The sequence below is a fragment of the Neophocaena asiaeorientalis genome, unplaced genomic scaffold (genome assembly GCF_003031525.2).
Source record: "Neophocaena asiaeorientalis asiaeorientalis breed wild unplaced genomic scaffold, Neophocaena_asiaeorientalis_V1.1 scaffold472, whole genome shotgun sequence".
NCBI lineage: Eukaryota > Metazoa > Chordata > Mammalia > Artiodactyla > Phocoenidae > Neophocaena > Neophocaena asiaeorientalis.
Window position 1 is genome coordinate 820,475 of NW_020174426.1, and position 18,045 is coordinate 838,519.

The following is an 18,045-nucleotide window of genomic DNA, read 5'->3' on the forward strand; positions in this document are numbered from 1 at the left end:
TATAGATCTTCTCCCAACCTCTTGCCAATTTTATAACCTAAGAACATCTTTCTGAAGGACCTAGGAGCCATCCCTTTGAAGTGTAATCATCAAGAAAGATAGCTCACCTATCTCCCAGTCTGGGTGGTGAGGGGGTATAGAAACCTAACTTAAGTGCCAATCAGCAAACACAGATGGTCTGATCACACTCACCAACCTTTTTCTAGCTCTCTCCAGTGCTTGAAACCTCTCCCACCTTTTCTCTCAACAGAGCTGAGCTCAATCTCTCCCCTATTGCAATAGCCTTGAATGAAGTTTTCCCTGCCAGTTCAACTTGTCTGGTGCAATTTTTCTTTGACAACCTAATCTAGTTTGAGTGGCAGAGTGGCTGCGGACACTTCACAAAGGAAGTGATGATTAAGACAGGTCTGAAAGTTGGAGTTATCTAGGCAAATGCTGATGGGGGATGAGTGGAGGGTAGGTGGTGTTGAGGATGGGATAGGTATGCAAGGCAACAAGGGATAAATTATTCTTTATCACCACCTTTTATCAACCTTGGCCACTTTCAGCCTTCCTATGGGTTCTGAAGAGGTAATTTCAAAAGCATGATCATTTTCTAAAACCTGGATCCCTTTCTTTGACAGCAGCAATTAAAGGGCATTGAGGTTCATTTGCAGTTACACAGGAAAACAATTCTAGGATTCAAGGCCATAGAGTTTTTATTCTCAAAAATTCTTAAATAGCTCAAGTTGCTTTTAAATTAGATCTGCCCTAAGCTGATCTCTGAAGTTTCCGACTGGACACTGAGCTTTTAAAAAGTTCTGGGGCTCTGGCATCATTTAGTACTGACTCCACCCCAGCCCCGCTTTATTGGGGTATGATTGACAAACAAAAATTGTACGTGTTTAAGGTATACAACATGTTTTGACATACATATACGTTGTGAAATGATTACCACAAATCAAGCTAATTTACATGTCCACCACCTCACATAGTTACCTTGTGTGTGTGTGTGTGTGTGTGTGTGTGTGTGTGTGTGTGGTGAGAAGATATGACACCTACATCCCCAGCAAGTATTAAGTATACAATACATTATTATCAACTATAGGCACCATGTTGTGTACTAGGTCTCCAGAACTTATTCATCTCATAACTAAAGTTTGTATGCTTTGACCAACATTTCCCCATTTACTCTACCCCCAGCTCCTGGTAACCACCATTCTATTCTCTGTTATGAGTTTAACGTTTTTGGATTCCACATATGAGGAGTTTTCATTACAAGCACTATGATTGTTAAATACATTTCTTTGCATATTTGTTTCCTAATGAATTACTCCGATTCCACCTCTCAGTCATAAACATTGAGAGCTGAGCGTGGTATGGGAAAACACTGATATGAAAATTTCAGGAACAAAGAAGCTATGGTTAATGCCACAGTTTAATTCACAACATTTGGGTTCTCAAAGCTAGCCTATGGAGGAGGAAGAGAGTCACTGGGCAAGGCAGTCAGGAAAATGAAATGTCAGTCTCTCTAAGCAAAGCAGTGTCATCATCCTTCATAGCCCTCCACCTCCCTGTATTGGCCCAAAACTACACGATTAATCAGTTGAGAGGCAGGAAGGTTTAGATCTCAGCACAGGTGCCTGTGGGGCTTTCATTGAGAACTCTTTTTAAGCGTTTTAATTAACAGACACATTTAAGAAGACCAAACACATTGTGTGGGCATTCAACTACTTCTAGAACTACTAGCAGCTATTAGCGAGGGATTTCTCTTTATTCTAAACTTTGGTGTTTGTAAGTGCACTCATTTCTTTTTAGGCATTCGTTGTTTTGTTTTGTTTTGCTTCTTGGCTATCCATCCATCCATCCGTACATCCAGCCAGCCAGCCAGCATCACTACTGAAGCATCAGGATAATACCTGACACATTTTATTCAATCCTCAACAACCTGGGAGTTGGCTAAAATCAGCACTAGTTCACATATGTGGAAACTGAGGCTCAGAGGGATTAAATAACATATTTAAAGTCCTAGAGCTAAAAGGCAGAGGAGCTGGGATTAAAAACCTGGTTCGATTACAAAGTCTATATTCTTAATCTCTGGTCTTGAATTTCCAAACCTACTTAAGTAATTAAGTTCCCTAATGTTTCTGACACCATGTAACTCCAAAAGAAGAACAAAATCAGCCTAATGACGGAACAGTAGTTGTTTGTGATAATTATCCAATTCAATGTTTTAGAGTGATAATATTTTACTGGATACTTACTGTAGGCAAATTGCTATCTCAGAAGCTGATGTTAGTTGTAGATGACATGCTCCCGAAGAGCCTACACACCAGCCTGAAGTGTACAAGGCAGCCCAGGATTGCATTACCTACTGTACAAAGCTCAGCACTTTTGTATTCTTTCTTTCAAATCATCTAAATTGGGATTTAATTCATATTCTTATAACTACTCTTATTCTATTATTACCCCTACCCACAAACCCATCTAAATTTTTTTTCTAATATATTCTGCCTTTTAATCAACTATCTCGTTTTGACCCCATGTTTCTTTCTTCTCCTCTATAATTAATTTCAAGTTTGGGAATGGGGTGATTGAGCAAAGATGATTCTATTTCTCTTTTACACTTTCCCTTTTTTTCCTTTTGCTGCAATCAACTATCCTCACTGCTGACTTCTCTGAGTTGAGCTAAACATCAGAGACTAGTCTTCCTTGTTTGCCTTTTAATTCAGACACTCTGAAGTGTTCTAACAAATATACCCTTCCTCTAACTAGCTAAGGCAAAACTGTGCAGAGGATGATGTGTGCCCTGGAGTATTTTCTGCCTGGATTTCTCCCCATGCAGCCTGTATTGCTTGGTACTGATGTCTCCTTCCAGCAGTATCACATGGTGGGTTGGAATTCCAGCTCTGTAACTGACCTGTGACTTCGGATCGAACCTCCAGAAGTCTCAGTTTCCTTATTTGTAAACTGGAGGCAGTAATAGTACATGTCTCATATGGTTGCTCTGATGATTAAATAAAATTAGTGTTATGTTACCTTCCTAATTCATTATGATAATTTAATAAATTTTATCTGCTATCCTCACCACCACTGCTACCCTCACCCAACACTTAAAATCATCATCCTAGGTTTTCCCCAACTCCTTTATCAGCCTATGTCTAACTTTCCTGGTCCATACATCTCAGAGCTGCTTTATTTTCTCACCCTTCCTGTCCCCCTGCATTTTAAAATTACCAGTCCAGCCTCTCATTGCTTCATAGGACTCAACTGATTCATGCCACTCTGCAAATGAAAAGATGGTTAGAAGGTTGCTCCAGACAACCAGAAATGGCATTTAAACTGAGTGTGTGTTTGAGACAGACGCTCTACTTTTTCTCATCCACCTATGTGATGGTTAATTTTACGTGTCAACTTGACTGGGTCATGTAATGCCCAGATATTTGGTTAAACATTATTTCCAGGTGTGTCTGTCAGGGTGTTTCTAGATGAAACTGACATTTGAATCGGTAGACTGAATAAAGCAGATCATCCTCCCCAGTGTGCGTGGGTATCATCCAGCCCCTTGAAGGCCTGTGTAAAATAAAAGGCTGAGTAATAAAGAATTCTCTCTCTCAGTCTGACTGTCTGTAAGCTGCGACATAAGCCTTCCCCTGCCTTGGAACTCTTACTCAGAATGGAACTGACATCATCAGTTCTCTTGATTCTCAGGCCCTCAGCCTCAGACAGGAACTATATCATTGAGTCTTCTGGGTCTCCAGCTTGGCAACTGCAAATCTTGTACAGTTGGCCCTTGAACAATGTGTGGGGATTAGGGGCACCGACCCTCCACGCAGTTGAAAATCCACGTGTAATTTAGACAGCCCTTTGTATCAGAGTTTCCTCTAAAACCGCGGTTCTGAATCTGCAGATTCAATCAACCTTGGATCACGTAGTACTGTAGTACTTACTATGGAAAAAAAATCTGCGTATCACACAGTTCAAACTCATGTTGTTCAAGGATTCAAGGTTTACCTGTACTTCTCAGCCTCCATAATTATGTGAGCTGATTCCTTATAATAAATTATATAGATATGTATATATATAAAATAATTCTTACTTACGCAGCCTTTTATTTTTCAGTATATATATATATATATATAATTGGTTCTGCTTCTCTAGAGAACCCAGACTAATACAGACTAAGAGTGGTTCCAGAGGAGAAGAATTTTAAGGAAGAGTTTTCTGAATTCCTACTGGGATTTCGGGAATTGGCTTTTTAATCTGATTAGATTTAAAGATGCTAATGACTTGTTTCCAGTAGTAACAAGGTTACTGATAGTCCACGGTGTGACCTGACAAAAGAGGTGTGCAAAATATCTCCACTGGGTACCCCTAATCAAATCATTTATAAGAAGTAAGAAGCTAAGTGACTCTGTATTTGATACCTCTGAATATTTTTGGAAATCTAATTAGTATGAGGTCGGCTAGTTGCTCCTAATGTGTCTTGACAAATGGGTGAAAGAAAAGGATGAGCTCATGAATTGAAATTCCCAGCTCAAATTTATGCCACATAAAATGACTGAAAGCTTCCATGGGTGCCCTGAAGGAAACCCTTCTCCTGCAGCCCCAGGGCTGAGACTGCTGAAAATCAAACGCAGAATCTCATTTTGCAATTGGTTGAATTACAATGCAAGTTAAACTCCCAGCCTACTGTTAAAGTGGGGGCATTGACTGAGGAAGAATGAGATCCTGTAAATTGGAGTGGGGGCATGTGGGAAGACCCTTTTGAAGCTGGGGACATTGCACTGATGGGTCTTCTTTGCCAGTGGAAGGGGCTTCTCTACTCCCAATGCAAACAGCCTCCTAATCCCCAGTGGTACCAGCCTTTTCATCCCCTTCTGAGGGGATTAACCTTAGGTTTCCTGAGGGAACTGTAATGACCTCCCCTGAGGTAGTCATCATGCAAGACAACGCTGATTCTCCTTAGGACCCATCTTTACCACTCTTTGCTTCTAGACCTACAACTAGACTCAAGTCCCAGCAGGCACCTAAAGGTGAGGTATGAAGTGTGCTCCATGAGGAGTGTGCCAAAAGAATTACTTGAGTTTTCTAATTTATATAGACAGAAATCTGGGGAACACGTGTGGGAATGAATGTTGAGGTGTAGGATAATGGTGAAAGGAACATAAAGCTGGATCAGACAGAATCTATTGATAGGAGCTCACTAAGTAGAGTTTCTGCATTTAATGTTGCAGCTTGGGTCGTTAGAAAGAACTCTGGTTGGCTGAAACATGGATCAAAAGGTGACTTGTGCAAACCGGTTTAATGTAGAGGAAAGGATTCATAAGCTTAGGGAGATTGGAACGTTAGAGTTGATTTGTTGTTTAAGACCTACTCACCCACCCTGGGAGGGTCCAAAAGACATATCTTTTACCACTACCGTGAAAAATAAACTTGTGAGGGGTGCTCCAGCATCCTTGAAGAGTTCTGTGATTGCTCTTCAATGTAGGCCAGACTTTACAGTGGGGACTGCAGTCCCTGAATTCAGTAACCTAAATGTAGTGGGGGTAGCTAGATTCCAGGGTGGCAGGGGCCAAGCGGCAGCATTAACCGCCAAAGGCAAGGTAGGTGTGGTTATCATCATGGACAACAGAGTCAAGGCAGCAGTCATAACAGTTGGGTTCTGCAAACCTGCAGTGTTGGTTAGTTGTTCATGGTATTCACAGAAGTGAAATAGATAGGACTCTACTAAATACTTGGATTTTAGAAGCAGAAAAGTTCTAGGTCAAGTGGACAAAAGTCCAACCTAAATCATAAAAAAAAAAAATTATGGCACCTCAGTCAATTCCCAGATTTGAGCCAGTTTACAGATCTAGAATCCCTTGAATGAAGGAGAGGCTGGGCCCCCTTGAGGAAGGACCCTGGTGTACTGCCCAAATTTGGACTATTAATCTTCCTTTTAGTCTTCCCCAGAGGAACCTATGGCCTTTTACCAAGGTAACTATGCATTGCGAAAAAAGAAATAAACTTTTCGGGGGCTACAGGACATTGGTTCTGAACTGACACTAATTCTAGGAGATCCAAAATGTCACTGTGGTCCACCAGTCGGAGGAGGGGCTTATGGAGTGATCAATCAGGTGATCAATGGATTCTCAGCTCAGGTTTGTCTCACAGTGGACCCAGTGGGTCCCCAAATCCATCCCATGGTTGTTTCCCCCACTTTAGAATGCGTCATTGGAACGAATATACTCGGCAGCTGGCAGAATCCACACATTGACTTCCTGACTTACGGAATGAGGAATATTATGGTGGAAAAGGCCAAGTGGAAGCCGGGAGTACTGCCTCTACCCAGGAAAATAGTAAATAAAAAGCAATACTGCATTCCTGGAGGGATTGCCTAGATTAGCACCACCATCAAGCATTTGAAAGATGCAGGGATGGTGATTCTCACCACATCCCATTCAACTCACCTATTTGGTCTATGCAGAAAACAGACGGATCTTGGAGAATGACAGTGGATTACTGTAAGCCTGATCAAGTGGTGACTCAGACTGCAGCTGCTGTACAAGATGTGGTTTTATTGCTTGAGTAAATTAACACGTTCTCTGGGACCTGGTATGTAGCTAGTAATCTGCCAAATGTTATTTTTCGTGATAAGTGCTGGTAAAGACCACCAAAAGCAGTTTGCTTTCACCTGAAAGGTCAGCAACATACCTTCACTGCCTGCTTTTGGTGTATGTCAACTCTCCAGCCCTCTGTCTTAATTTAGTTGGCCGGAATGTAAATTGCCTTTTCCTTCAACAAGATACCACATTGGTCCATTACACTGATGGAAATATGCTGCTTGGATGTCGTGAGCAAGAAGTAGAAACCACTCTAGACTTATTATCAAGACATTTGGGTGACGGGGGGAGAAATAAATCTGACAAAAGTTCAGAGGCCTTCTACCCTGTTGACATTTCTAGGGGTCCAGTGGTGAGGCACATGTTGGGATGCCCCCTCACTTTTTAAGGTGAAGCATAAGTTGTTGCTTCTGCCCCCTTCTACAATCAAGGCAACAAATTCCTCATTTAAGTGTGTTACTCTGGATCATTTACTGAGTGATCCAAAAAGTTGCTAGTTTTAAGTGGGGCTGAGAACAAAAGAAGCTTTGCAACAGGTCCAGGCTGCTGTGCAAAACGCTCTCCTGCTTGGCCATATGATGCAGCAGATCCAATGGCGTGTGAAGTGGCAGTGGCAGGTAGGGGTGCTGTTAGGAGCCTTTGGCAGGTCCCTATGGGTGAAATGCAGTGCAGGCCTTTAGGATTTTGGAGCAAAGCAACGACAGTCGACCCTTGAACGATGCAGGGGTTAAGGGTGTTGATCCTCTGCACAGCTGAAGACCCCTGTGTATCTTTACAGTTGGCTCTGTGTATCCATGGATCTGCATGGATTCAACTAACATCTGCATCGTGGACTCAGATAACCACAGATCATGTAGTACTGTAATACTGATAGGTATGTGTTGAAAAAAGTAGGACCCAAGCAGTTCAAACCCATGTTGTTCTAGAGTTAACTGTACTCTCCTTTTGAGGAAGAGCCCTTGGCTGGCTACCGGACCTGAGTGGAGGCTGAACCATGGGCCACCAAGTTCCCATGCAACCTGAGCTGTCCATCATGAACTGGGTGTTATCTGTCCCACCAAGTCATGAAGGTGGGTGTGCACCGCAGCACTCCATCATCAAATAGAAGTGGAATATATGTGATTGGGCTTCAGCAGCTCCTGAAAGGACAAGTGAATTACACGAAGAATTGACCCAAACGCCCATGGTCCCCACACCTGCTACACTGCCCTCTCTCTCCCAGCCTGTACCTATGACTCTATGGGGAGCTCCCTCTGATCAGCTGACAGAGGGAGAAGACTGGAGCCTGGTTTAGAGATGGCTCTGCAAGTTATGTAGGCATCATCTGAAAGTGGAGAGCTATAACACTATAGCCCCTTTCTGGGACATCCCTGAAGGAGTGTGAATTCCTTATAGTAAATCTCTTAATGTGTTTGGGGGTGTGTGTGTCTCCAATTGGTTCTGGAGAACCCAAACTAATATAGACCCCATAGGAGTGAGTTGCAATTAGGTTTCCAATTGACCAACAGGGGAATTGGCAAGTTGATGAGAAAAATGTTATCGAGTAAGTAGGATCTCTATGGTCCTTTAAATCATACCACCTAACATAGAGGGTTGGCCTTGCTTTAGTCAATTAAAAAAAAACACTGACTAATTCAATCAAAGACGCCCAGATATTTAGTGAGTCTTTCAGAAGATTCAGGATACAAGGAGGATTTCTTATTTACAACTCAGAATCTAACATTTACTCCCAAGTTTTAATTTGTTGTATTGTATCTCTAGTCACAGAAAATAGTTATACAGCCAACTGGAATCAGTACTAGAATGGGGATCAGCTAACGAAATTAGATACAATTTTGGTTTTAGCAATAATTCTGTGAAGGAATTAAGGCAAAATGTTGATGTCTTTAATTTTAGTGGTCAGAAAAATGTGTCCTATATTATTTTTCATACCTCTGTTAGTTTGAATAGTTTCATTATGAAAAATTAAAGAAGAAATAATTATGTTTCCCTCACAAGCCCTAAATGTCTCCACTGGCAATGTCTGAGAATGCAATATCGTGTCTTCCCAGAATAGTCTCTTCCTTTTATCCTCAGAATTGCATTATTTAATTACTGTGTTTTTTAACTAAAATATTTTAAAACTAATTAGACACTGTTTTAACTATTTTTCCAGATGTCTTCCTTGCTTACCAGCCAAATTTAGGAAGTGATGGCAAACAAGCTTGGCAGGAGCTGTATGTGTAACTGTTTTCTGGGCACTGTGTAATACCAATATTGTCATTTTAAATGTACTTTACTGTTCTCCTGGGTTTTTACACCCTCTGTGCCATTTCCATTACTGGTGATTCTGTGCCTCTTCCTACTCTTTTAAGCTGAGACCCCTTAATGTGCCCAACCTCTTAAACCAAAGAGAATATTTATTTTGAATATTATTTACTTAGATAAAGAAATATCTACTTATGTATCTCAAGATATATCTCAATTACTGAAAAAGTTCTCCACTTGCAGAAGATGAGTAGTTGCTTACATTTATGTTATAGATGGACCAACAGAAGTATAGGAGTTTAAATCCTAATTAAGATAATAAAAAAAACTAATTGTAGCTAACATTTATTGAAAACTCACTATGTTGCTTAGCTAAGTGCTTTTTTATTTAATCCTTTTAACAACCCCATTAGATGTGCATTATTACTATCTCCATTTCACAGATGATAAGACCAAGGCACAGGGTGGTTATGTAACTTGCTCACATAGCTACGTGGATCAAGCAGAATTCACTTTTTAAATTCTGTTCTGCATGAGACTGACTTAAGCACCATGCCTAGACTTGAATGCATTTGCTTAAAAGGTTAGATTACTGCCAGAGGTTCCTAACTCTTCCTACAGGACTGACACAGTGTCTAGAACAGCAACAGTATTTTTACTCTTCATTCTCACTTCAAGGAAATGTGGGTGTGCTTCTAAATGCCAGACGTCATGCTTTTGGGCTCAGGCTTGGCCCCCTGTGGGTGCTGACCCTCTGCCATGAGCCTTCAATCTTCAGTCTTGCTGGACCTAGCCATGGTGGTTTATAGAGCGGACGTCACACAGGGAGCTTTGCAAAGCCTTTCACAGACATACAAGTGACTCTGATCTGAATACCACTTTTGCATGTAGTTAAGATTCAGGGATTTCTTGGTTCATTTCAGGCAGACAACTCTCCTGAGACCATTAGAAAGAAACCATACATTTGTGCAGTGCTTTGTGATTTTCAAAGTCCCTTATTGTATAGAATCTCACTTGACCCTCTTAGGCAGGCAGGAGCAGTATTATCATTAACTCCATTTTTTACATTTTTACAGAAACCTGAGGTTCAAAGAGGACACGTGATTTTCCAAGCTCACAAAGATGGAGGATTTCAAATACAGAGTCAAGCAAGTCAGCCCTAGACACCTGTTAGCCTGTTTAAAACAACAAAGCTAGTTGTCGTCTGTAGACATGACCAAATGATGAATTTGAAAAAAAAAACAAAAAAACAAAAAAACCCAAACCGTGATAAAAGCAATACTGCTTTCCGACATCTCTGTTTGTCTTCCTATTTCCAAATCTCACTCACTACCATCTGGTCAAAAGCCAACCACGGGATTTCCCTGGTGGCGCAGTGGTTAAGAATCCGCCTGCTAATGCAGGGCACATGGGTTCGAGACCTGGTCCAGGAAGATCCCACACGCTGCAGAGCAACTAGGTCCGTGCACCGCAACTACTGAGCCTGTGCTCTAGAGCCCGTGAGCCATAACTCCTGAAGCCGGCGTGCCTGGAGCCTGTGCTCCACAACAAGAGAAGCCACTGCAATGAGAAGCACACACACCGCAGCGAAGAGTAGCCCGCGCTCGCCGCAACTAGAGAAAGCCTGCATGCAGCAACGAAGACCCAATGCAGCCAAAAATAAATAAATACATTTATATATATTAAAAAAAAGCCAACCATGCTGAAGGAACCCAATCAGTAAAGGTGGATAATTATGATGGGGGTGGGGTTTCCAGTCCCTATGAGGCCCTAAATTCTGTCATCTAAACGTGTTCTTGGTTCCCTCTAACTAACACCTTTATGTTTAAAAGTAAGAGCCTGTAAAAATCTGTGGTAGATTTTTAATATTTTGTATGATGTTTCTTTCTAGTAACTGTCATTTTTATTTTGACCAGCTTCAAAAACGACTTGAATTTTCTGCTCTTTTAATATGAAAGTAAGCTTGGTGTTTTTTTCTATAGTTGTAGCAATAATGGTAAACATTGCTTTATGCGTCAGGGATGTTCTTGAAAGTTATCTGTAAACTGAAACACCAAAAATGTGATTTGAGGCTCTTAAAGTGAAGATTTCTTTTATATGAAATATCACTTACTGATGTTTGTGAGTTTATAATTTCACAGTCAGTTTTATCAAATCAGAGTAGACCTTGGAATTTCTGTGTGTATGAGAGTGTGTGTGTGTGCATGTGTAATTTGTAAGTACGTAACAAGAAAATATTTTTCACTCATTACTCTGTGGCCAGCATTCTTAAGTTGTAAGTTTGTACTACTGCAGTAGTTATAATATGAATGAGCATGATTTTAAAAGACTTAACCAAAAACAGCTCGGATAGCCATTAAGAAAATTAATATACATACTTATCACTATCACTGGAATCAGAGGAACTGACCATTTTTCTCACTTGCCTTAATAGGAGAAAGCTTTTCATTTCTCTTTATTCCATTACTAAGAAGGTAATTCTTTGGAAAGTCGGAGTATTAGAAAGGCGAGGGAGGTAAAATGATTGTCCTTATGAAACAAAGTGAAAGCCATTATTTTGATTGAGAATTGTCAGTCAAAGGTTTAAGAACCTTATTTGATAGGGTAGAATTTTTCTTATGGATTAAAAAAAAAGGATAGTTTCTGCATTTACATTGCCAAAACCCAGGTTATTTGAGTATTTAGTTATTGATAATTTGTACAGATAGCTGAAAATAACAGAATTGTGTTTACTGAGAGACATTTCAGAACCTTGAAGGATGAAGGAGGTGGCTGGTAAATCCCAGTAGGAAAATAATTATTTCCCCCCAATAAAGTCCATTTAATTCTTAGGGTCATTTGTGACCATTTTGAAATAATTCACAGGCTCCCTGGAGACTGACAATCCTGACAGCTTCATCTGGCAGTGGAACAGTCTTGAAACCAGTTCTGCATGGCCCAGCAGCTTCGACAGCTGAATAATTGAGTGGAAAAATCCATTATTGGAGGAATTTGATCTTCCTGCTACTTGCTTTTCTGAGAAGTTAAAAAAATATATATCATAGTGACAGACACAGTTGTTTTCTGTTATCCTGGTGGAGCTTATTTCAGAGCTCCTGCCAACTTAGGTAGATTCAAATTAGACATTTAAGCATTTTAAGTCATAAAAACCTTAAAATTAAATCATCAGGACTTACACAGATTTCAAAAATGGTAACTGTTATATTTAAGTATGCATTTAAAAATCTATGAGAGGTAAGCTGATCAAGAGTACATGCTAATGAATACTTGCTGAAGGAATGAATAAACTGATTTAGCGTCCAAGTCCCACTTGAGAAGCTTATCTTAGAAATTCAGAATTTTGTCCAAATGCATCCATGCAAAAAATGAGGAAATGTCTAAGGGTCTGAATACAAGAAATTTTATTCAACAAATCTTCAGCATCTATGTACAAGGCACTGTGGGGCTTTGAAGGTGAAAGATATCTGTCTGTCTTCACATTGAGATGGGAGAGACAACCCAAACTACAAGTAATTTCAATGCAATGCGGAGGTCCCGCTGTAGACACAGCAAGTCTCATGGAATGGTAGGGGTGTGTTAATTCTAACTTGGGGTCATCAGCGAAGGTTGTGCAGATCCTGAGCTTGGCCTGACAGCTTCTACGAGTTATAATTTATTTAAAGGTTGGCTTTGTGAAAAACTCTCCTCAAGTAAGTTCCAGAACTTGCTTTCTGCTCCAACACAGACCATGAGCAGCAGAGCTGAGTATAATGACTATTGTCAAAGGAGTCATATCCCCAGGATACGTTTCACAGTTTTTTACAAGGAGAGAATGGAATAATTTGAAAAATCTCCCCAAAGGTCATCAACTCCTTTACCCCAACCCCGACCTTTTATGTTATAGTTAAAAGTTTATTTTTCACTTTTATACAAACATAAACTTGGTTTCCATTCACTGTAAGTCCTAGACGAATGTATTTCAGTGATTGGTTTGTATGAAACACTTCTACTGACATCATTCTGAAGGCACCATTGCTTCTGTGTCCTTGAGATTTAATTATGCGGAACTTCACCACTCAGCCTTCCTCTGTAATAAAAACCGAATAGAAACATAGTTGCCAGTCACATTATATGTAAAAATTACAGGACACTGGGTATAGACATGTCAAGCAAGGACTCATGAGCCAAGCTGCTTTCCAGAATCTTCTAGTTCCCACCGGCTCCACTAGCTGCCTTGTCTCCTGCTCATATATTAAGTTCCATTCAGAGGACAAGGAAAGGAAAGAATCTGGGTCCTTAACAAAGACAAACTGCTTACAGAAGAATAAACCTCCGATGTGAATGTTTTTCAGTTTTTAAAAAACTGACATTTTGAAAGTCAGCTATCATGTGAGTCAGGGGCTCTCTCTGTGTAGGTTCCCACCCCTGTTGAAGATGGAATGAGTTCTCCCATGGGTTGGGGGAGCCATGGAACCAAGTGCAGGGCAGTCATGATTCCAGGTCATGTGGACCAGAGCCAGCTCCAGGCTTTGGCATTGAGAATGGCTTGTGACAACCAGCCTTGCCGGGTGCTCTTGGCATTCTGGCCCGAGCTGGGAGTTGAGTAGTCTGAGCTCATGCTTGATGCCTTTGTGGGATGAGGGAGAGCAGTGCCAGTGCCAGCTGTAGGCAAGAAAATGCCCAAGACCCGACTCTAGCTCTCCGCGTGGGGTGGCTGCTTTTTGCCATTCATTCTTGGCCTTCATACCACTCAGAGAAGACTTCTTGACCACCCTATCCAGCAGTCACTCTCTCTCCTCGATGTCTATCTCATCATACTGTTTAATTTCATTCAGAGAACTTGTCACTGTCTGGAATATATGCTTCATGAGTGTAGGGGCCGCATAGATTTTGTTCACTGCTGTATTTTCAGTACCTAGAGCACACTTGGCACACGTTAAGTACTCAATAAATTTGTGTTGAAAGGACAAAATTAAGTTGGATCTTAAAAAAAAAAAGACTATAGGGCTTCCCTAGTGGTGCAGTGGTTGAGAGTCTGCCTGCCAACGCAGGGCACACGGGTTCGTGCCCCGGTCTGGGAAGATCCCACATGCCGCGGAGCGGCTGGGCCCGTGAGCCATGGCCGCTGAGCCTGCGCGTCCGGAGCCTGTGCTCCGCAATGGGAGAGGCCACAACAGTGAGAGGCCCGCGTACCGCAAAAAAAAGACTATAACTAGAGTTAAGAGATACAGTTTAGTTGCTAATATGGAAGGGAAGAGTCTTAAACCACCCTTTCTCCTGAATGCCCCTCTCCTCACCACCTGCTTTTACCAAGAGTTTCTGATATATCTCCTAGGGGACCAAATCCTTTATGAAAAATCTCTGTAGTGTAAGAAGAGAGATTATCAATGAGCATGTGCTCTGCTTGTAAATGGACTGGAGGTGGAAAAAAAATGAGAACCTCTGGCTTAATGGAAAGAACATTAGAAAAGGAATTTCGGAACTGACTCTACAGCCGGTAAATGGAGACCTGGGTAATTAATTGGTTTACTCTTCCAGCAAATATGGATAGTGGTCCCTACCTCACAGACTGTTATGATTTAGATAAGACATTATATATGAATACACTCAGCACAGTGCCTGGTCCAAACTAGCTGCGTGACACCTCTTAGCTGGAGGTGAATAGGCATGAACTTGCGTAGCTACATCCCCTCTTATGTACCTCAGTTTCCTTATCTGTAAAAGAATAGTAACTGCAACTCACGGGGAAACTGTGAAGAATGAAGGAAATAACAATACAGCCCCTTATGAACTATAGAGTGTGTTCAGGCAGGAGGCTCTCTATTCCTGGTTTCACCATGAGCTAAGTGACTACATCAGTCTTTGGTGCCTCTAAATCTTTATCAGTAAAAAGAGGATTTTATGTGTATTATCTACTTCTTCACTGTGAGGATAAAATGAGATAATAGTTTGGAAAATGGTAAAAGTGAAAAGCATTATGAAATATGAGTTTTTTGTCATCACCACCATCAAAATCAAAGTGATGTCTTCAATGGCTCTGGTAACAGCATGATTGAACCATAAAGGTCCTATTAGAACCTGCTGAAAGAATAATCTTTCAGTCATAGATCAGCTTGGTGACATGGAAAGTGTACAGAATGAAAGACAGTTCCTCATGCTTTTGAGGGTTTGTACTCCCCACAGAACAGAGCTCAATATCTCAATAAATATTTGTTGAATGGAAAGAATGAGGGTTTAATTCTCAAAAGTAGCCAGCTCAGAAAGTATTCAAATAGTGAAGTAATGGTATGGTGATAAAATCTACTGAACAGTTCTTCTTCTGTGAATTCAGATACCTTCCTCTTCCCTCACTCCCCAACAGTAACTGTGAGTCAGTGGGCCAGGAGTTACAATTACAAGGGTTAAACACAAAATAAAAGAGTGGAGAGGAAGAATGGGTTCATTACCCTACACAGACATCAGGCCAAGGGCAAAGACGCTTAAGTCCTTATCTGAGGCTCCTGGCATAGGATAAGGAGTCCACAAGCCTGGCCGGGGTCAGAGCCAAAGGGCCAATGCCACAGTGCTCCCTGGGGCTGTAGTTTTAGGGCCAGGGAAGCTCTGGGTGGTGTCTGGGTTTAAGAGGTCTAGGGCTTTTTACAAAACTTGAAGCTAGCGCAGCTCAGGACTGCCTGCAGAGCTAGAATTTGGTTATCCAGTGGCCTCACGTCAGCCAGTGCTGATGTTTGGCTGGGAGAGGCACTTTGGTTGACTGAATGGGAAAACAAGAGACCAGGTCCCTGGCCCTTCCACACTACTGCTGCAAGGAAGAGAAGCCTGGTGTAGGTCCTCTGTGATGCTTCCTTAATACCGGGTGCACATCTGCATCACAGACCTTCTTCAGTGTATTCAAGTATTAAATTTCTGACATCTCCCTCATTAGACAGTGATATGTGCTTGGTTCATCCTCATATCCCCAGTGCTGTACATACTCTCTGGCGTAGAAAAGGTTCTTTACTGGTTGAATGAATGAGGAAGGGAATGGATAAAACATGTGATGGGTTCTTTTACTCTCAAAGCCTAATGCTGCTCTCCCTCTAAAGAGAGGACAGAGGATTCATTGACCAATTAAGGACCATCTAACATCATTACTCTGTCCTACTACTTCTACCCCCATTACAGCCAGTCCAAGAACTTCAGTTACACTTACAAGGAACAGTGTATTTCCAAAATAGAACTTGAAAGCCAAGTTTCATTCCAAAGAAAATGAAAAGAAAGTAAATATAAAACACTTCTGTGACAGAAACCAACTATTAGTGGTGATAACAGTGATTCTACATGTATGGGTTTAACAATCACATAAACTATAAGAAATCTACAGAAATCACTCTCACTTATTGGGTGGCTAATTCTCAACCTGTGATCACTCCAATGGGAGCAAGAGCAAAGTTTTCTCTTCTACTATCTTTAAAAATAATAAGTGGACACAGTTGGGAGAATACTTATCTATTAAAGAAAAGCACAGCCTTCAAGTCCTTTAGAAGCATTCACATACATGCAAAAGGGGCAATCACAATGCTAGCGGAAGCCAGTATTGTCAATATACAAAGCAATTTTATACATTGATTGAAAGAGGACAAATTCTAGTCAGAATTTTAGCAAAGATAATGCCAGTTCCTTAAAAATTCAGTCTATTTCAGACTTTAATTAATTAAGATTGTATTTCCTCCGAATTAATGCAAGTAAGTAACCACATTTTATTTTCTTCCACATATCTCAATACAGGCAGGCTCTACTTGTCTATTTATATAGTGGAGTAAAGTAGAGTAGACTTGAATAATCTAATGAGAAAAATAAGCATTTAATTTCTTCTGGTACGACTGTATTATCGGAAGCCTGCAAACTACCTTTAATCAAGGGAGATCAATTTAAAGATGCATCTGCAAGTCTTAACTAAAGTGTTTTACGATTCAGGTGTATCGAAGCTTGAAATGTAAAGAGTGGAAGTGGAAACTTCATTTTGCAGTTAACTCTAAAGGCAGCTTTAATGAATATTCACAAAAAGAATGAGTTGAATTAAATAGTGTGCAAAAGATACAAAGAAAGAACAATTACTCAAAAAGAAGTTTAAATGGAAAGAAATGCCTTAACATGCTAAATATATAAATTAATAAAAGAATGTTACTCCCATTAAGCAAAGTATTACTGGCTGTGACATCTTATATATCCATTTATCATGCTATAGCTTTGTGACTTAGACTCTGCATGGATTTAGGTGGGCAGATGACTATAGCTGCTTTCAGGAAGAATAGAAGAGATAGTGTTTGTGAGTTCCTATAATTCAACCAACATAGTTATTCAGCACTCAGATATGGGTTAGAAGTTGGGATTGATGTTGGGGATAAAGTACATGAACAAGATAGGGTCACTAATTCCCTCAATGAGCTTATGGTCACTTGGGGAGGATGGACATAAAAAAAATTAACAATTTAGAGCTCATTAGTCACTCCAATAAAGAGTACAAAGGCCTAGCCACTCATCTTCTGGCAATGAATGTGGGATGCTATTAGGAGGAAAGCTGGCCAAGTCTACAAGTGTAAATCTTAATGTATCATTAGGTATCTGAATGCAACCTCCTCTCTGCAAGAGTAGATCCTATGATTACCAAGGCAGGTATGAAGCACACTGAGAAGCTTTACGTCACTAGCTGTTTTGTTACTCATGTGTCTTTAATCTATCTTGAAACAAACAGATCTGAACAGAATGATTTTTATTTCCTAACCTTTGATAAGATTCAAAACGATGCAGGAATACTATCATTATTTCTGTTTCACGTTGGACAAAGAAACCTGAAAAGTGCTCACTTAGACTTGTAGCCACCCACCAATCATATTGAGATTTAAATTACAAATGGAGGAAACTACTACTTCATGAAGATGCTGTTGCTTCTGAGGAGAACCTGTGTGATCTGTCTCAACCAATCAGTTCTAAGTATTTAAATGTGTCATGGGCTCACCTTGCAACTGGAGTTCACAGTGGAGGTCTTCATTGGCACCTCTCGACTAAACACATGTTTATGAGCCCTGGTAAGGTCCTAGGCAGGGAGACTGCATCCCATGTGATGAAAATTAAAGAAGCAATTTGAAGTTTGGGCACTGCCACCAAAGCTGGATAGAGAGCTCTTGCCTGCAGCAACAGGGGAGCCTAGGAGAGGCTTGCTGCAGACCATCCTCAGAAGCACCACATAAATAACTGT